Source organism: Manis javanica, chromosome 4 (assembly GCF_040802235.1).
Source record: "Manis javanica isolate MJ-LG chromosome 4, MJ_LKY, whole genome shotgun sequence".
NCBI lineage: Eukaryota > Metazoa > Chordata > Mammalia > Pholidota > Manidae > Manis > Manis javanica.
The window spans coordinates 125319799-125342014 of NC_133159.1; the positions used below are offsets into that span (position 1 = coordinate 125319799).

The following is a 22216-nucleotide window of genomic DNA, read 5'->3' on the forward strand; positions in this document are numbered from 1 at the left end:
CACACCGTTAACCTACAGAATCTTCGTTTTGCAGACTGAGAATTCTCAGGATATAGAAGAATTATACCTTGATTCAAAATAAAGTACTTCTATGACAGTATGCAAGACATACACTGCACATGCAAATACATCAATATATATATGCACACACACACTTAGATGTTCACTACACAAAAGCATACACTCTGTGACAAACTATGCCAAGGTACAGAATATATTTGTTTTATTAACATGGGAGACAGTGCTTTGAAAACAAAATCTGAGAGAAAATGTGTATATCCTATAACCATATGAAATTAGTATAAACTATGCAAAAAAATAAAGGAAAATCCCCAAGTCTGAAGAATAATGACTTCTTTAAAAAAAAAAAAAGAGTATTTCCCAACTTTTGTTTATGTATATGCATATTTTTACATAATTGCTCTTGGTGTAATTATAGTTCTCTCAATTCAGCTTTTTCATTTTAACATTGATGCTCGGTATTTCCAATACTTCTATAACCTTGATACCTTTTCCACCCATAACTGGAGCAAAGTATCTCATTAGGGAATCATAATTCACTTTACATGGCCCTGTTAGTCTAAGTCTTCCTGGAGAGGGGTGGAGTACAGAGGTCTGGGGCAGACAGGGCCTGCAGCGTGCTCCTGAGTCTGAATGCTGCCACTTGCAGCTGCGGGGTTGTAAGAAAGTCACCCTCTCTGTGCCCTGGTTTCCTGCGATGTAAACTGAGACTAATACTAGTACCTCTTTCAGGGTACTAGTAATTAAAACAGTGCACAGAGCACATACCGTTGTAACTGTTGTTATATAGTAATAATAATACCACAAACTCTAGGTCCCAGGTATTGAGCTAAAGTGCTTTGCATATGTTATTCTCAGAATCATTTCAACAACACTCTGGGGGGATGTGTGTTTGGGAAAAATGATGACATCTAACTTTGACATCACAAGTGCTGAGGAAAAACTTAGTCTGGTTGCCTAAACTTCTGTATGGACCCAGAAAGAATACTGGATCCACTATCTACCTGACTTAGGAGTTCTGTGTTTGATGCCAACATTTCTCAAAGTGTGGTCCAGTGACCTCCAAGAGTCAAAAGTCGAGGTCAAAACTGTCTTAATAGTAATGTTAAAATGTTATTTTCCGTTTGGACTTTCATTCTTCTATGAGCATATAGGGGAGTTTTCCAGAGGTTGCATGACATATGCTATCACAACACACTGAATGCAGAAGCGGAGAAGTGAATCTACTCATCTCATTAAAGTCCAACATTAAAGAGATTTGCAATAAAGAAAGGAGAAGAAAAGGAACAATGCCATTTTTTCTCTAAGTTATTTTGTTTGGGGGAATATAATTATTTTGGATAAAAGAACATGTTATGTTAACATAATGAGTTTAATATTGTTACTTTTTAAGTTAATTAACAAATATTTTTTAAATTTCTCAGCTTTAGCTGCTAATGTAGAAAACTGTATTGGTAGACAAACGAAACACCTACATACAGAAAAGCTTTTCGTACTCTCCAGTGTTTTTAAAAGGGTAAAGGGTTTTGAAGACAAAAATGTTTGAGAACTGCCATTGGAGGCGAAAGGTATCGCTTTCTTAGCATCTTCAGACAACCTAAGAACAGGTTTCTGCTCCTGACTTGCCTCAGAAGGGGAGATTTTGGAACTGAGGGGGGCGGTAGTTAATGTTTTTCCACATTTTTATTTGCAGGATTCTAAAAGATTTGAAGGGATTGACGTTGACTTTAAGGAGCTAGCTTATGATGCTCAGAAAACTCCAAACGTAGCCACCACCAAAGCAGGTCTTCACGAAAAACTGGAAGATATTCAGAGCAGGTGATGGTCTGTTAGCTGCCCCCTCTTGTAATGCAGGAGATGATATTCTCTTCTCCCCATTCTGTCTCTGAGCTCCTGACCTATTTAACTGCCCAAGTGAAAGAGTGAGTACGTGTGTTTCTGTGTGTGCCTGGATTTGCTAATAGTGGAGTGTTCATTCTGATGGAAATGTATCAGTGTTTATGTTTGCAATACCTATGTTTCTTGCACTCATTTCTGCATGTATTCCATATACTGTGTATGTTCACATCAAGGTCTGTGTATCTATGCACCTAGGCAAACTTAATTAGGAATTCTGTGTCTGTGCCCTCAGATTGTACCTGTGTGAGAAAGCCGTGGCAGAGTACCTGGATACCAAAAGGCTTGCCTTCCCTAGGTTTTACTTTCTCTCTTCTCCTGATTTGTTAGACATACTTTCCAACAGCACAGCTCCACAACAGGTAAGCTGAGGGAGCACCTGTAGAAACATCCAGAAGGCCTCAGGAGCTCCCAGCGGGAGAAGTGTGGGTTCCACTGATGCTTCCTCTCTCTGGCAGTGTTGCCAGAGTATCAGACCTGCATTGCCACCAGCATCATCCCTAATCTCAGTTTCTTCATCCCCTATCACGGCTTCCTGGGGGCCCTCCAGCCTATCAGGGGTGATGGCTCCCCAAAGTAGAACTGGAGAAGCATTGAGGATGGCAAAGGTGGAAAGAGCTAAGCTTTTACAGAGAATGCTGTTGATTTCATTATAAAGAGGGGTCCAACGAATTGTGGTCCAAAGTTAGAGCTAAAATTCCCATGGGGAGATAAGCTTGGAAGTTGTCTTAACTGGACATTGGGTGGTTGTGGAAGGAGTGGGTGTGAGCAGTCCAAACTTTTGGGTTCTAGCCCCTGGTTCTAGCCACTTGGTAACCAAATGGTCTTTGATGTACCACTTCTCTTTGAGGAACTTTCCTCCTCTGTGAATTGGGAGATGCCTACTGTGTTACAGGTTTTCAGAACATAGTAAAGTAACTAATTGAAGCACTCACTGTTATTATTTGGAGCTGTAGACAGGTGTTCTAACCTTGAGAGGGCAACAGAATCATCTGGAAGACTTGTAAAAATACAGATTCCTAGGGCCTGCCCCAAAGTCTCTGATTCAGTAAGTCTGGGTGGGGCTAAATAATTTGCATTTGTAAGGATTCCCCAAGCACTGCTGCTGGTCTCAGGACACACTTTGAGAACCACTGCTATGTATCAAAGGTCTGAACATCAGAACAGCTGATGGGAGGGGAGCTATGGCATCCCTATTGTGGGTTCCTTTGGCTTTCATCCCTTCTCACCTGCCTTGCCTGAGGGTTTCAGCCCAGGTCAAATTCATTATGGTTTCAGTGAGACCAAGAAATGACAACCCGGCAGTCTTGGGGTAAAAGGGTTTATACTCGGCTTTACTCTCCTGGCAGTAGTTGGAGCACTAGAATTACATCCACATCCAGCAGTTTGCAGGTCCATAATCCTCCTTCATCTCTGCTTCTGCCCAGAGCACCAGGCAGAAGTCTTTATATAGTGATTCAGTCAATAATAGCTCCTTGTGTACAGGTGTGGAAGCAGTAGCTTAGCAGCAGGCCGGTTACATGATCAAGTAGTTTAGGTTCAGGTGAGGATACTAGCTGTAGGATGTTCCATGTTCCCTACATCACTCTGTATCAATTCAAAGATATCTTTCTCATCTGCATCAAACTCCATGGACTAATATACCATAGGTTTTTAATACTGTTTTGCAATTACAAATAACTGGCATTGAATAACTTTGAGGTTTGTATTGTTGGAGGTCTATCTTCCAGGTAAATTTCCAGAAGCCAGATTTCTGGGTCACAGGGTAAATGATGTGGTCTTGTTACATAATCCCCTCTATAGGAATTGCAGCCTTTTGTACTACCAGTAATGGATGAGACCTTCTCCAGCAGAGCCAAAAGATGGCACCAGTGCATTAGTTTTCTGTCCTTGTCAGTGACTTTCTAACTTACTGAAATTATTTTTAGATCATTGGTAAGTAATAAAGAGAGAGCTTTCTCTCTCTCTTTATCCCTGGTAGTTAAAGCCTCTCTTTTTTTTCCACTATAGATTCAGTGTTCACAAAGTAGCCCAGGCATGGTGGAGTTGAAATATTTACCACATTAGCATTCTGTTTCTGTAACTATGTGTTTATTAATTCTATGTATAGGAGGGTCAAAGATCATTGTCAGACCTTTTATATCTTTTGTACATAAGGTACTCATTCTCAAATATATTATTTTATTTTTTTCTCACTTGGTTTGAGTAAATCTATACATAGTTGCCCCTTCCATATGACCCCAGAGATGAAGCATGGTAGAGTAATTCCCAATTCCTTCTATATCTGTGACTCTTTGTAGTTTTCACATGGAAGTGATTGAATGTTGGGGGTTGGAATTCACAGCAATTTCTCCTCAAATCCCTGCAAACATAGCTCTGCTGTGTCTCACAGAAGACTTGTACAGACTGCCTGCCTTTTAATTTCACCTTTCTGGGAAGCCTAATTTCTTTCTATTTGGATCTCTATGGAGATGAAAATTTCAATTAAATGTTTAGAAAATTTTTATGTTTATACATTTGCTTTATTTTGTTAATGTTCCCAAGATACACTGAGGTTTTTTCCTATCTGAAAACTAGGGCTTTCATTATCTTAAAAAAGTTTTCTTTCAGTATGCTTTTAAGTAACATTTATATTCCATTTATCTGGACATTTTTTTCCTTCAGGTTCATCCTACTTCTATAAGTTGAAATTCTATTTTCTCTATGTCACATATATTTCCTTCACATAGTTGTACATATTTTTATCTTAGTCCTCCTCTTTGGCATTCTTCCACAGTTTCCCAAGTTTATCCACCATGTTTAATGTTGGGTCACTTAGTCCTTCAGTATTGCTAATATTAGTATAGAACTGCTGTGTCGCTTTATTTCTCCACCTCTACCAACTTATCTTTCAGCTCATATTTCATAAAGATCATGTTTCTTGCATTTAATTGAAAAAAAATACAGTGTGATATTTTCCTAACTACCCCTGTTTCCTTTAGTAAAGCTTCTAATATATATGCTCATAATATAATGTAATAATAAAATTTTGTATATAAATAATTATATACTCTTGCTCTATCAGTTTAGTCCTCTTTTAAGTTGCACGTAGATCCCACATTGGTGATGGCGGTTTTCTTTTTTTTTTAATTCACTATTTTTTCTTGGATAAAGAAAGACCCATGCCATCAAGATATTTGTCCCGAATCACTGTGGGTGGGATCTTCTTGAGCACCTTCACAGTTTACTTCATTACACTTTGAATTCTTCTTCTGAAGCTCATAAGCCACAAAGCTGGTTATTGTAAATTCAAGATCACTATTCAGGATTCCAGCAGCCTGAAGGATCTGGTATTTCTTAAAGCCCTACCAGAAGGCCAGTTTCTGTTTATTTCCTCTCCAACCTGCCCTTTCCCTCCCTTCAAGACCATAGTGTGGCTCTACCTAGCCTCCCTCCTAGAAGTCCTTCTCGGGGCATCCCTAAGGGGCTTGTACCGAGAGATACTGGGCTAGGGAGAAGCCCTGGCATGGCCAGGCCTTCTGCTTGGGGTGAGCCTGCTTGCCCTTCTGTGGATCCTCCAGATACTGGTCTGTGTCATCAAAGCAGTTCCAACAACTGGGCGACTTCTTCCATAGGCCACTGTCACCACTGCCCTGTGGCCCTCTGGATTTGGGCGTGGTAGTGCTCTTCTGCAGACTCTCCTGTGCCTCTCTCCTGCTGCATAGTAGTATTTTCTTAGGAAGAGGGTTTATGAATTAGCCATTACTTTTTCTTCCAATCTGTTCCCATCTTTAGTAGATTAAGCAGAAGTTAATCAAACTTTTATGGCTTCATTGGTTTGTAGCTAGTCCATGATTCCTGCTAGTTTTCTATTTGTTTGGCCACTTCTGCCCAATTCAGTTGGTTCCTGACTTCACGTCATCATTGTTCCTATAGGCTTCCTTCTAAATGTTTGGTATCCAATACGGTAACAGTTATCACATGGTAGCTCTCTCAAAAATACTACTAAGTAAATCCCTGGACACATTCTCCAATCCTTTGGCATGGTGTCCCTTCATAGGTTCAACGCCACCTTTCCAAACCCTTTGACAGTATGGCCAAGATGCAGTTCCAGCTAGATGCCAGTGAGAGACCAACCAAGATAAGTATTGGCATGTACAGCAAGGAAGAAGAGTACGTGGCCTTCAGTGAGCCTTGTGACTGTAGTGGTCAGGTAACGTAAAAGTCCTTTCTCCTTATGTCTTCTCTGTCTCAGTGGTCTGCATTCAAATACAGTCAGCATCAACCTGCAGGATGACCTGTTTGACCTTGGGCCGGAACTGCTGTCTGTGCCCTGGGACTGCCAGCTTCCCTCCATTGATCCGATGTTGGAGCAGCCTCTTATCACCTGCTTTACTCTCTCTGGGAAGGACACATGTCACGATTCATACACCTTCCCCACCCAAAGACCCCTGCAGAGAGGGGTAATATGCACATAAACCACCATCTGAGTCAACAAGAAAAGGATTTTTTTTCAATGATTAGCAGTGCCAGGAGACTTTACAATGACAGCCCCTGGGGCACCCCACCAGGAAGTCAGGAACCCTGACATCTTCCCTGGGAGAAAATGCCCTTTGCCATCAGCCATTTTCCTGAGATGCCACTTCTCTGTGAAAATACACCTCGGAGCCACTTCCTCCCATAGCCCTACCCCTAACAGAGCCAACTACCACCCTGCTCCAAGAACTACTACTTCCAAATCTCCCATGATAATTCAGGAAACACAAAGCATGCAACAATTTTCTCCTTAAGTCTCCTTCCCATCTGGAGCCACTGCCACTAAAATATAATCCCTTCTTTGTTCATTATCCTAAATAATCCAGCAGAGCATTACCCCTGGAGGGTCTAGTCTAGTCCTAAGTAACACCTGGAGAGAGGATCTCTTATAGAATCCCACCTTCTACCACCCATATCTTGGAAGGCAGTTGCAGTACCAGAAAAGAATTGGACATTCTCAGTTTTATGAGAGGACCCTGGGGTTTGATTCAGAATGTGTTCTTTCTGAAGACCCGGAAAGCCCTTAGTTGAAAAACGTAAGCCTGGCTTACTTCTCCATACTCAGTGTGAACACGTCATGAGAATCCACTGACTTATTTACACCCAGCTCAACCCAGATGAAGATTTGTATGAACTCTAGATGGCAGCCCCCCATCCCCTTCACCTGCTACTGTCCTGCATGTTCTAAATGGGCACCACCTGCTGATGCTAACAGCCTGGTTCTCACCTATCACCATCTGGGTTACACAAACAAAATGTGTCCCTGTGCCTTCTGGCTGCCCTTTGGGGTTATACATCATGCTTGGGCTCCATTCTCTTCACTCCCTCAGGCTGAATGGACAAAAATGCATATTACTGATCATATCTTCTTAGGAACCCAGCATCTAACTCAGAGTTGTTCTTTCAGGTGGAAATATGGTTGAACCACGTGCTTGCTCAAAGGAAGGCCAGCGTAAGGCACGAGATGACAGAAGGTGTAACTGCATATGAAGAAAAGCCGAGGGAGATGTGGCTCTTTGACTACCCAGCTCAGGTGGTCTCCCACCCAGGACCTTGTGGGCCCCCATCCTCTGCTAGCTTGACCTCCTGCCTTCAGTTGCTGCCAGATACGTGACTCATTGGGCCTGCGAGGGGTCAGCAGAAGGAGCTGGACTGTCAGTCATGACCTAATCCAAACAATCCCTTGGAGAATCAAGGGCTGCCCATCTTTATCCTCTTTGGCTGCAGTAGGGAGAAAATATAAACAATTCAACTCATTGAACCAGCCAACTCCATGTGTGCCAAGCCCTGTGCTATGTACCAGAGACACCAGCAGGGAGCAAGACAATACTACCCTGCCCCACCCACTGGAGTTTGCAGACTGGCGTGGGAGTCAGGCCCTTCACATGGGACCTGGCTGGATGAGAGACTCGGGGTACTCTGGGAGCATATGGCTAGCTAGTGGGCTCGGGACCCCTGAGAAAATGATATTTAAGCTGAGATCTAAAACTGGAGTGGACAAGTTAATAATGGAGAAGAGAAAGAGCAACTGAGCATAGGGAAGAGCATGGAGTAAAGTCTCAGAAGCAAGGAACAGCCTAATGTGTTCGAGGAATGGAGAGGAACTCGGTGTGTTTGAAGAAAGAGTGAGGGAAGGACCGGGAGCTTAAAGCAGGAGATGGACTCTGGAGAGGAAACTCAAAGCCAATTCTTCAGACCATGTTAGGGAGTCTGACAGGATTCTAAGACACATCTGAATCCTTTACAGGGTTCTCAGCAAGGTAATAAAAGAGAGGGGAGAACTGATGAGAATTTTTGAAAATGACTCTGGCTGCAATGCACCACCCCTCCCTTCCCCTGGGAGCTACAGATATTGGTGGTAATGGAAGCAGTAGGAGTAGATAAGATTGTTCTCAACCAAGTGATCTATTTTACAAGGGCAGAAAGTGCTTTTTTCCCACTGTGTTCCCACTTCACCTCTCCAAGGAATTAGAAGCATGTGGCTCACTCATCTAGTCCATGCTGGTTGAAGAGGGAGGGGAGGAGCTAGTGCCACCCACACAGTTACTTGTGAGCTCTGGCTGGGTGATGAGTGGGCTGGTTGTGGAGACAGTCCTGGCAATGGCTTACTAAGTGCCTCTTGGTGCTACAGGTAGCCCTGACCTGCACTCAGATCTGGTGGACCACAGAGGTGGGCCTTGCATTTACCAGGCTGGAGGAAGGCTATGAGAATGCCATGAAGGACTATTATAAGAAGCAAGCAGCCCAGCTCAAAACCCTCATCACCATGCTGATTGGCCAGCTCTCCAAGGGGGACCAGCAGAAGATCATGACCATATGCACCATTGATGTGCATGCCCAGGATGTGATGACCAAGATGATTGCTCAGAAGGTGAGTCCCTGTTTGTGGGCAACTATACCATGAATACTCTGGCTGTGGAGAAGCTCACCTATGGCCTAAACATGGGGGCCCCAGACTCTGCATTGGCCCGAGAGCTGCAAGAGGATCATGGGGGCTGCTCCTATCTTTTAAAACCCCAGCAAAACAATGCGATCAGAGCAGCTCATGCTTTCTGCGCTGTGGGCACAGGGTGCTGTGCTTGTGTCTAGAGACAGCAGCCAAGTCCGTCAGTGCACTGTGTGTCCTGTGGCCAAGGGGCCACCTACTACCTGCTAACCTGTGGCTCACCCACCTCTTCTGCCCCTGCCACTCTCTCCAGGTGGATAATGCCCAGGCCTTCCTCTGGCTGTCCCAGCTGCGGCACCATTGGGATGATGAAGCCAAGCACTGCTTCGCTAACATCTGTGATGCCCAGTTTCAATATTCCTAAGAGTACTTGGGAAATACACCTCGCCTGGTGATCACGCCGTTGACAGACAGGTGAGTGTGGGCATCAGGCACTGACAGAGAGCCCTACTGCTGTCTGGCTCAGGCCACCCAGTGGCCATCCGGGTCAAGGCCACTGGGACTTCCTGAGGAACTACTAGGTAGTCATACACACCTGAATTCTAACACCAGTTCTAACACATTCCAGCTGCTTATCCATGAGAAACCTGAACCTAATTCTTGGTCTCCTCATCTCACACCACACATGAGTTTTAAGGAGTTTGGTGTATAGATGCTCAGTGAATGATTCCTAATGCTATTTTCTTATTATTCAATGGCCACATTTATTCAGCACCCCTCTCACTCTGGTAACACACAGATAAAAGCAAGGTAGTCTCTACCATGAATGGGGTTTTTAATTTTTTAGGGAACCATATTCTTTGTCATTCATATTAATTCATTTTTTAATGAATTCACACCAGACACTGAATGAGTCACTGGGAATACATAGATGACTAAAACATTCTCTGCCCTTAAACTCCAATTCTAGTGAGAGAAATCAGACATATGTAGATAAAAATTTAAATAGCACAAAGTAGAAACATTCAAGGCCATAGTATAAAAGAGGGCTTAAAGCCATAAAATATCCAAGCAAGTGACTTATCCAATTAAGTATCCAAGCAAGTAAACTCTATGAGCACAGAGGGACACAGCCACTGTGGGATGAAGCGAATAGGACTGGAAATACTTCAGGGAGGAGACGTATGTGATCTGGGCCTTAAAAGATGTGTCAGATTCCAATAGGATGGCTGTCACGGTATCCATGAAATTGTGCAGAAATCTGTGTGCTTGTTCTACTGAGAGGATCTTTATCATTCACCAATTCTTAAAGTGGTTGAGGATCCCTAAAAGTTAAGAACTACTGATTCTGGAAAATGGAATTTTATAGGCAAAGGCCTGGAAATTAGAAAACTCATGACATGTTCCTGGAAGAGGAAACAGACTCCTGATTTGGGTGGAGGTAGTTGGTCATAAGTCTAGGAAGATGGAGTCAGACTATAATGTGTTAAGAATATATTTTTTATCCAGTAAGCAGTGGTGAACTATTGAAAATTTTTCCTCAGAGGAGTAAAAATGATGAAACTGTACCTTATGAAGATTTATCTGACAGTAGAACATGTGCAAAGGAGAGGGGAGATGAATGGGATAAGGTCATGGACCATGTGAGAAATGGTGTTTTAATTCTGCTGAGATTTCTGTAATTTCTGTTAAGAACTGGTGCCCCTTCCCCTTGTAATTCCGTTGAGCACAAAATCTCTTCTATTCCAAGAAGAGTTGCCTATTTGCATAGCTGGCTCACCCTAAATAAATGACTGGTCAGTAATGAAGACATTGTCTTAAGTTATGCATGTTAAAATAGCCAAATAGAATCTGTGCCCTCTTTTACTTAACTTTTTTGTATGCTTATGTGAAGTGTTGCCACCTGTATTCTGGTTAAATCCTCAGGTATGTTTCCAAATGACATTTAGCGAAATTGTAATCACTGTGTTCCTGGAATGAATAGGAGTGTGGGAAATCCAAAGTAGTTGAAAATACCAACGTCATTCATAGACTAAGACCTCATGGTTCATCTCCCTCTGTGCTTTTCGTTGATTTCATTCACCCAGAATCCCTTACAGATCACTCCCAGTTGCTCTTGTGCCTCTTTTTTGTGAGAACCAATAGAGGTCACATCAGTAACTCCAGTTGCTCCCCGGTGCACTTAGACTGAAATATGAATTCCCCGTGGGACTGAGTTGTTCTTGCCCGCTGCCCTGATGCCTCATTCCTGCACTTCTGCCACACTGGCGTCCTTTCTTAAAATCATTTTCACATGGAGCCCCTAACACGCGTGGTTCCCTCTGCCTGGAATGCCCTTCCCCATGCTTTCTGTTCCACTGTTGGCCTCTCATCTTTTTGTTCTAGTCTCAGTTCTCAGGAAACCTCCCATGACCACTCTTTCTAAAAGACAACCTCTCCCACCACACACACACACACACACACACACACACACACACACACACACACACACACACACACACTCAGCAATAATCATGATGGATCCTCTATTTATCTTCTTCCTGACGTTTCCCACATTCTGAAATGATCTTGCTTGCTTGCTGATTGGAAGCATTCCCCTTTGCAATGTGAACTCTTTTCAATCAGAGACCTTTGTCTTATTTATTGCTATGTCACCAGCATCTAGTACATGTTGAATTAACATCTGTAGAATGGAGGTCCAATACTGAAGACCCAGACCATAAGAACAGGCAGAATCAAGAAGCGGAGGTTGGCTTAGAGGAGGGCTCTGAGGACTCTGCGTGCCTTGGCTCTTGAAGAAGGAGCACCAACTCTGTGCTCTGCTCCCAGCTGGGGGCGGACCCTCCTCCCTCCCTCAGCTCAGGATGGGAGGCAGATAAGGTCTGTTGGGGGAACATGCAGGCTTCTCTGCAGCTGGGACAGTAAAGCCTGCAGCAGCAGCCCTGAGGGTTTCAGCACCTTAAGGGTTGTCCTTGGGCTTCATTTGGGCTCACTTGGAGAGGTTCATTAGTGTGGGTTAAAGGAACAGGTTTCCCACCTCAAGCTACATTCAGAGTGGATCCTCCCCTGTGTCTTTGTTTTTCTAGTGATTCTCAGCAAGACACCTACCCTAAACAGGAAGGAAATCTGATTTAGTGTTCTCTTTTGCTGTGAGTTTTTCTACCTGCCTTGGGATATGACCTAATAGTTTGGGAATTTATATCATTTGGGACAGAACAATGAAGCGATTGTATATTTGAGTAATTTGATTGATGTCCGTGTCTCACTCTGGACTTCACGTTCCGTGATAACGATGACTTCGATTTGCCAGGGCTCTACCTCCTGGACCCAGCCCTGTGTCCCCCACATCAGAGGTATTCAGCAAACACTCCCGGAGTGCGTGCGGTGATGTGCGCTCTCAGCCTCTGCATCTGTGCCCCAGCTTCCCGATACCACCCAGAGTATTTCCTTCCTTTCCGCTGACAAATCAGACATTATTATTCCCGGTAATACAAAGTACAAGACCTTTCTTTTGACTGTGTTTTCACACCTGCCCAGGAATTGAAAAAGATAATTGCCTCGCTGGGATGTGGAAGTCTCTCATACGCTAATGTTGAATGCTTCATAGAGGGAAAGGATGAAGTTTGGACAATGAATTATTTCTAAAACAGGAAATAATCACCTCTTTTATGAAATGAGCAAATAAGAATCAAAGGTTTGCTGCAGATAATGGCAAATACTATGTAGACCTTGACTTTGTTTTGCACATTAGATGCATTTCTTACAAATGAGTATGTAGTGAATATTTATATGGCAAATTCCATTTTCTCACTGACTTCCATTATTATCTCAAGTATGTTTTGACCAGAAAAAAATTAGCCTCAACACAGCAAATCACATTTTAAAGAGCGTTCAGCTTTTGCTGGTGTGTAGCCTAAGTACATTTAATTCCCTCCTGCAAGGGGAATTAATCAAATGGACAATTGATCCGTATAACCTCTGCACATTCATTAAAGGCACACCCGCATTACAGTACATCCAACTGACTATGCCTGTTTCTTTGGAATTTCCTACTGGCTGGATGGGACTTAAATATATGAGTACAAGGGCTCAGCCATTGTTGGAGGACTTTGGCCCGCTGCTAAATTGAAAACTAAATGTAAATGTTTTTTTCAGGTTGAACAAAAGCACTGATCTTTGTTGTTTCTTATTCTTCGGGTGATTTGTTCCCCTTCTGGTCCCTTTCCCTCACCTTCACGCACAGACGCCCCTTTCAGCCCTGTGTTGTGTTAAGTACTATTTTAATCAACTAGTTTTCAATTTTGAGTACCTCTTAATTTCTTAGGAACTGCTGCAAGTAGGCAAAATACAATTGATTCATGAGTTTTTGAAGGTGATTGCCTGGACAAGGACACAACTAGCCAAGGTCATATGCTTTCTTTAAAGTTTTTAATCTGATATTTTCCCGGGAAAATTTAGTGATCTGTAAACAAAGAAAATATGAGTTGCTCAATTAATATTGTTAATATTTAGTCTGTGTCCTTTTACATGGAGACTTTGAAAAAGTGAAGTTGCAATCATATGCTATATATAAAATATAGATTGCTTCCTTTATGTAACATTACATCATGTGCATATCCTCTAAATATTATTCTAACATACTAATAGCTGAATTACCTTCTATTTAGAAGTATTATGCAATATAACCACATTGTGGAATACTTAAGTTATATCTATGCTTTTACTATTAAAAATAGAGCTGCCATAGACTCGCTTACACATAAATTTTTACTATTCATTATTTTCCCAGGAGAGTCCAAGAAGCAAGATAATTAGATGATACATATTTCATATTATTCTTAGAAAAAAATGTTTGCACTCTTACTAGCAGTTTATGAGGGTGTTCATCTCCCACCATCTTCACAGACATCAAGTATTATTGTTAAAAATGTTATTTTATAAGTCAGAATGTTATTGCATTTGGATTTGGACAGCCTTAATTACAAGCTTGAACATTCTTATGTGCTTATTGGCTATTAGATTTCTTTCTCCTGTGAATTGTTACTGTCATTGCCCATTTTATCACTCTTACACTCAGGAAGTCCTTGCCCATTTCAAGATCAGTTTAATATAATATTGACCTATAATATAGCTTATTTTGTTTTACTTTTTCTGTAACCTTTACAATTCTTTGGTAAACTTTTTGACTATTGAGTAAAGTGTGTTTTCATCAGAACATTTTGGTTACATGTGATAGAAGCCAAACTCATACTAACTTAAAACAGAAAAAGGACTTGTTATCTCTCATACCTGTAAAATGAGTCCAGCTAGCTGCAGTGTAAACAGGGAGATACCAAAGCTTGAACTCTCTGTCTCATATTGTGGCTTTGCTTTCTTCAGAATGTTGACTTCTTTCTTGCACAGAATTTCTTTCTTTGGCTCAAGATGGTCTCCATGCCCACACCTTTATGACTCCTGACCCAGAAGGAAGACAGTGTTTCCCAGTACCATATATGAGATTCCTTGAAGGGACTCTGATCCTGTTTGGATCATGCGCCGAGCCAATCACTGTGACCAATGAGATTGAGTATTTTGCCCAGCCTGAGCCTTGTGTCCACCCCTGGTGATTGACAGCTCCATTGGAGACACCCTGTATATACATATGTGTGTGTGTATATATATATATATACATATATATAAACAATTTTATTGAGGTTTATTTTACATATCAAAAATTCCACCATTCCCTATGTACAATTCAATGTTTTTAGTAATTTTATTGAGTAGCATAACCACCACCATAAATCAGCTTTACATTTTGATCTCCCTCAGAAAGAACCCTCACGCCCATTATAGTTAATTCTCATTCCTATGTCCAGCCCCAGGAAACCCCTAACCTACTTTCTATCAATTTGTCTTCTTCTGGACATTTCTTATAAATGAAACTATACGACGTGTGATCTCTTGTGTCTCCCTTCTTTCATTTTGCACAGTGTTTTGGGGGTTCATCCATGACAGAGCATGTGTCAGTAGTTGGTTCCTCTTGTTTCTGAATAATTTTCCATTTAATAGATACAACACATTTTCTCTATCCAATCACCAGCTGACAGACACTTAGCTTATTTCTAGTTTGGGGCTACTAAAATAATGCTGCTGGGAACATTTGGGTACAAGCTGTTGGGTAGACATATGTTTTCATTTCCCTCAGGTGGCTGCCAGAATTTCTTGAAAATTTCTGGGTGGTATGGCAGTTGTATTTTTAAATTTTTGAGAAACTGTGCAACTATTTTCCAAAGTGGCTGGATCATTGTACATTCTCACCAGCAGTGTATGAGTGTTCGCATTTCTCAATATCCTTGACATTTATTACAGTCTGCTTATTTTTTGTAACCATTCTAGTGGATGTGAAGTAGTTTCTCATTAGAATTTTAATCTGCATTTCCCCTAAAATTACATTAAGTACCTTTTCATGCGCTTGTTAACCATTTGTATATCTTCTTTGGCATAATCTTTGTTCATATCTTTTGCCTAATGTTTGGTCTGTTTGCAAATATTTCATAGTTTGCAAACATTTTGTCCCAGTCTGTTGCTTATCTTTTAGTTTTCTTAATGTGTTTTTTGAAGTACAAAAGTTTTTAAATTTGCTGAAGTCCTATTTGTCTAATTTTTCTTCTATGGACCATGCTTTTGGTGCTATAGCTAAGAAATCTTTGCTCAATTTTAGTATACCTTTAACTTTCTTCTCACTTGTGTATAGGGGAAGTTTGATTTTTGTAAATTTATTTTCTATTCTTCCTTGTATTAAAAATTCTAAGAATTTTACTCTTGATTCTCTTGAGTTTTCTAAGTCACTTCTAGAATTTCTAATCATATTTGAAACATACACATATGAAGCATAATTATAACTGCTCAAGCTTAGTTACTAGATGTATTAATTATTTTTGCCAGAGAGTTCATGTATCAGCTATTGCTCTCAGTTCTTTCTATCATGCTTTGAGAAAGACATTTACCAACTAGTGTAGGCAAAGGGAAAGATGAGCCCTGGGTGATGAAACATCTCATAACCAAATGGCACAAGGAATAGATCCTAGAATTGAGGGCATTTATCCTGAGGACAGACAATTTTCAAAATTCAAATATTAAAATGCTGTAAAATGGATAAATGTGTTTTAGGCTGATGCTGAGGGCATTCTTCTCCTATTAATGCTGTTTGTCATGTTGATCTTGGAACTTATTAAAAGCTCTGGGTCTTTTCCTGTGAGTTACCAGCTAACCACATCTCCTCCATTCTGCCTGTGTGGAAGTATTTGCTAGGTTAATTTGCATTTGTCCTTAAATTCCACTATTTTGGTCTACCCCACCATTTTCAATTGCTAAAATTATTTAGAACTTTGGTCTATCTTCTATCTAATCAATCATTTCATTAATTCAGATTGCCAATAAACATACTGAACATCAGAGACCTGAGTCCTGGTGATACCACTGGAGGCCTCCACCAGGTAGACTGAACATTACATCTGTGTTCATTCCTCAGCTATGATTATTGAACCATGTGGTAGGTAGACATCTAAGAATAATCCCCAATGGCATTTTCCCTTATATAATCACCTCCCCTTTAAGCATAGCTGAAAACTATAACTATGATGGTGTCATTCTCATGATTATGTTTTGCTTTATGGCAAAAGAGAAATTATTCAGGTGGACTCAATGCAATCATATGAGCCCATGTATCTTCTGACTGAGGGCAGTGTGGAGGTCAAAGAAATCTGAAGCATAGGAAGAATTTGACATGCCATTGCTGATTTTGAGGATGGAGGGAACCACATGTAAGGATGGTAGAATGGCCTCTAGTTGCTGAGAGATGCCCTGCCCAACAGCAACCAAAGAGGACCTCAGTCTTACAGCTGGTAGGTACTTAATTCAGCAAAGAACTCAAATGATCTTGGAAGCAGACTTTCCCCCAGAGTATCCAGAAAAGAGTCCAGCCAACTGATACCTTGATTTTGGCCTTTAAAATCCTCAGTAGAGGACACACCTGGACTTCTGACCTACAAAAGTGAGGTAACAAATGAGCATTGTTTTAAGCCACTTCATGTGTGGCAGTTTCTTACATGGCAATGGAAAGCGAATGCAAGCCAGCTGGGATCCCACCAGCTGTAAGATTAGCCAGACCACATTTCTGGGATAGCTACAGGATCTTCATAGCTGAAATCAAGGTACCACACCATAGTATTTTCTTTAATCTGCCAGTTGAAGAACTCTATCAAAAACAGAAAAGCTATATTTCATGTATTTTTTACTTTAAAAAGTAATACCGTGAAAGTGCTTGGCTTCCTATTTTTCAAGGTGTTTGTCATATCTCTTGTCTCCTCTTATTCTCACAAAAACCTGGAGGGGCAGATAAGAACAAAGCCTGTAGAAATCATTTGCCCAAAGGAGTCAAGACTGACTTCAGCTCAATATCAGCAAGGCCTTTCAAACAATTAGAACTGGCCCACTGCGGAGGGGGCTGCCCTCTAGAATAACAAACCAGCCTTGCTGGGAGAAAAGGTTATGTGATCATATTTGAAGGACTTAAAATGGGAGTGAGCCTGGCATGGTTATAGAGCCAAACCGCTGAGGTCTCTTCCGACACCAAAGGTTCTGTGTTCCCACGAAGCAACCAAACTAACTCGATCTATTATCTGTGTTGGGGTTACCTGGCTAGGCAGGAGCTCTTCTTAAAAAATTTCTTGCCATTCTCAAAATTGCTATTGTTTTTGAAGAAGCACATTTATCTGGATTCCTTTGTACAAAAAAAAATACTGTGTGGTACTTTTTTTAAGGCACCAAGGTCTAATAACGTGACTAAGTTTCACATAATTTGCAATAGAGGCAAGGTTTGAACTCTGAGTCCTGAGTCCTTGCCTTAAACCATTATGGCATGACCTGCAGGCCCCCCCCCCACACACTGAAAACAGGCAGAAGTAGCTGCCTTGGATGTTTAAACAGGTGGACAATCCAACAAGACCACAGATGGCAACTTAGAGCAGGAGTGTTGGATTTTCCCAAAGGAGGACGCCGCCCCAAATCACTCAGGAAAGGCGTCTCTTGATGCAATAAGCAAGAGGAATTTATTCAGGAACCAGCTAGCAGGGGTCCAAGTTAGCCCGACGTAGCGGGTCTCAACGAGGACCCTGAGCAGCTAAAGCCAGAGGTTTTTATAGCATAGCATTTTCAAAAAGACAGTATTTTCTTACACAGTGTTTCAACAAGATAAGCTTGGTATGCATGACTATCCGACCAATGTTAGCAGTCTGAAGGCCGCAGCTGCCCACCACCTGGTGTTCATGATTAACTGATTTGAGGTTAGCTAACTGAAGGTCACTACATTTAACACTGGCTGACTAACTTGTTTTCTCAAGATTCTAATAATTTTCCTTCTCCTAGGTTAGAGGGTGGTGTTTAAGCTTTTAAGATGGCTGTACTTATGCACTTATGCTAACTTTTGATTTTTCAGATCCTACATTTCCCCACTTCTCTTTAGGGGCATTCCAATCATGGAATGTTTGTGTCTTCTTGTGGGGTGAGTGAATGATATTGTTGCCTCAACATCAGCACATGAACAGCACTCACTCTTTCTCTAACAAAGTTATCAGCCGATTTAGTATGCAGGGTCCTAAAGTGAGGAGCAACACAAGGATGAGTAGGGGCCCAGCCAGAGTGGATATCAGGGTTGTAAACCACGGGGATCTAGTGAACCAAGATTCAAATAGCCCTTGGCTGGCTTCTCGTTCTTTCTTTCTCTGGCCTAGCCTTTCCCTAAGCTTTGACATTGAATCTCTTACTATTCCGGAATGGTCTGCATAAAAGCAGCATTCTTCCTTTAAAGCTGCACACAGTCCTCCTTCTTTTAGGAACAACAGATCTAGCCCTAGTCTATTCTGCAAGACTACCTCAGAGAGGGAAGTCAGAGATTCTTCAGGTTTTGTAATGGATTGCTCTATGGTCCTTAGGTCTTCATCAATAGCTGTCCTTAGCCCTTCATAATGTTGGTTCCCTTGGACAATAGCGGCTGCTCCCGTTCCCACTCCGGCTGCGACACCTATCCCTAACAATACAGCTAAGGTCAGCGAGACCGGCTCTCTTCTATATCTATGCCTAGGTTCAAATTCAGCTACAAATGAGAGATCATCATGATACATCAACCTGGGCACCAACTGGACCATGATACAGAAATCACGGGAAGAGTTGAAGGCAGAAGTAGAGACACATGGGGTCACTCCAGTGTTACAAGCCCACCATCCCTTGGGAGGAGGGATTAAATACCTGTTTTTACCAGGGAAGGCTATGGGTATGGTCTCATTCTTTCTTCTACAGATAGAGACTCTAGCTGCTGCTAGGGAAAAGGGGCGATGACCGCTCTGGCTGCTTCGTGCTGAGAAGGGGGCGCAGTAAAGGGTGCAGCTAGGTCTCCATCACTGGTCAGTTGAGAGGGCTTCAGAAGGCTGGCACTTTTATTCTGGGTTTCATTTTTATTACTATTTGCAGTTTTGTGGCTTCTAGGCAAGATAAAACAAATTGTGTTATTAGGTTATGTAGCAACATCTGGAGTTGGATTTTTTTATTCTGGAAGGAGGCGGCATTATTGAAACAATACTTCTCTCTAAAATCACTCGTTTTTACTAGAAGTAACCAGGTTAAGAAAATAATTAACAGCTGGCTTGATTATTTGCACAGGTGCAGCAAGAAGAGCAATTGATTACACAGGCTCTTTTAAATATGCTTTGCTGGAACTTTTTGTAAGGAATTTCAGATTGAACTTTTAAAAGCCTCTTGAGGCTAGACAGCCAAGCTAGATTTGCCATCAGGCTTTGCCTGCAGTACCTGTAGATTTGGATGAATTCTTCTCTTCTCGAGGTCTCTGCACCTGCCAGGAAGTGACCTTCTTTACTCACCTGGTAAGGCTGCTGGGAACTCTGTAAGCAAGGTACCAGGCCAGTTCTTCCAAGGGGCTTTGTTGGCTTTATAAAGTCAATCTTAGTTCTTTAAAGTTGTTCACATCTGAGTCTATACACATGTCTCTCAGGTATGACATTCCAGTCAAAGCCCTGGTAGTATAACCAGTGTTCTTAAGTAGTCTTCTCACAAGGAAAGCAGATTCTTATTGAACTCGTGCAAATAAACATACTGCCATGGAATACAAAAACAGTCACTGAAAGTTTTTAAACTCTGGAGGGATCAAGTAGAGAGAAGGACGTTTCAATTCTGCTCATAAAGATAGTCATTTACTAAACTGTTGTCAGTTTAAGAGAACAAGGTTAAAACACTTTATCAGCAACATTTGAAACAAAAAGACACAAAATCATTTTCTTTAGTTTATGTAATCTTATGTAACTAATACCTGTTCTGCTGAAATCCAGTTCTTTACCAGTTTAGGGATAATACTATGAATGACAAAAGACTTACAAATGACAATGGTTAAAGATCTGATGAGAGCTTACTGTAAAACAGTTGACATAAGGTAATTCAGATATTTCTGTAATACAAAACATTCAGTAACAAAGTTTAGCATCATTCTCTTTGACAGTGCTTTCCTGGTAAATACATATATATATAAATATAAATATGTATATATATATATATAAAGATATATATATATATATCAGATAAATAAGCCAAATTAGTCAAATACTTTCTCTAATGAGAAAAAATTCTTCTGACATGTTCCAGGGGCCCTCTGGAAAATATCAGAGTTAACTAGAGGTAAAAGCACCTTTTTGCATTTAATTTTTTTAGAACTATCATTACACATTTATTGTCTATATACTCAGCACAGTAAACGAGACATCTTAAAAAGGTGGGGCAGCAGGGGAGACTGCTGCTGTCAATTTTTAAAGACAATATACAGAAAGTCAAAATAATTCTAGGTTACTAAGCATTCTTGAGAGAATGGTAGCAGATGGTAGATTCTTCTGCTTTCATCTTCAGGAGGGGAAAAAAGCTATAATAAGAATTCATATTTAGCTGAAAGAACTGTCTAAACTCAAGGCAGAGTATAATATCACCAGGCATACAAAAGACCTGTTAGGGATACATACAAAGAATGAATATGGCTATAGTCAAATTCAACTTAAAAGTTTAAGCAGAATCTCAAATTTAAATGTCCCTTTCTTTCACACAGATATTCAGATCTGACCAGAAATATACTTTGAGATGAAAGAGATCAGGCATTTTACTTCTTCATTTAGGGACTGAGAAATGATGAATTTTGGCTTACAATCAATAGCTTACAAACAGTGAAAATAATAAGAACATAACTCAGCGTAAGTGTCTAAGACCAGATACAAAAAAGCAGAGAAAGTGCTTAAGTCTACAGGTCTTCCCTGAAAGCTTCAAGAATGTTTTACTCTTTAATAGTAGATATAAGCTGCTATGCAAATTCTATTAAAAGCTCTAAGATCATTTGCATTAAAAAATATGGAGAGTCCCCCATGTTTTTTAAAAACATACAGCATATAAATTAAACAAGAAGACCTGGTGGTTCTCAAAAAATCTATTACAACTTTTCTCAAAAGTGGTCACACGTTCGTCTATCTAAACCTTTACAGTGAAACCTGTTTTTCTGGGAGAAACATAATCTTGTCCAGATTCTAGTTTAATTTTTAAGAATAAATTTTGGTTTGTTAACTAAGTGCATTTAATCAGCTGAAAAAAAGCTTTGTTACCATTCTGCTTAGGATAAATTAAGAAAACAAATAATCAGTAACAACTTTAATCATTTGTTGGTTAGAGATTTTTCCACTTATAAAAATATATGGAATAATTCAATTTCTCATGCCATGCAATCGTTTTCAATAACAAAATATTTCAAAGGCAAATAAAGGTTACACAGTTGTTAACAAACTTTAGCTTTTAGTCTTTTTAATATTACGGTTTCATGGCAACTCACTGAGACTTTAAGCATGAGAAACTGCTTTGATCTTTCAACATTAAGAGCAGACTAACAGTTAAAGAAAACTGTTTAACTGGAAACGAGATTCTAATTTTGCTGTGCACTTGATATCAAGACTCACTTGCTTTAATTTCACTAGGCACGACTATATCTGTAAGAATATAGTAATTTATTCTTCATTTGCCCCATGGTCCCAAGCACATAAGCCGGTGAGAATTATGCCTGGGCTTGCCTGCGGCTTGACTGGGTTTATCTCACTTTATCTCTAAACATCCTAACCCTCCCCCCAAAGCAACAGGCTAGGCGGATCTTCCACAACAAAAAGCACCACGCTGTTTTCTCTCTTTGCCTCTCTTTAAATAAATAGCTGTACTTTAGAACAAAGTTACTTTCTTTTATCACAAAACACATTCTTTAGCATGCAGAAGAGTTTTCATTCTTTATACTTTTTCTTATTAAAACATACATCTTCCAGCATAGAGAAA

General features: G+C 40.8%; 1 pseudogene; it reads left to right on the plus strand.

Moving 5' to 3' along the window:
* LOC140848601 (dynein axonemal heavy chain 9-like) overlaps positions 1–22216 on the plus strand; it is a 162344-nt pseudogene that overhangs the window by 12601 nt on the left and 127527 nt on the right.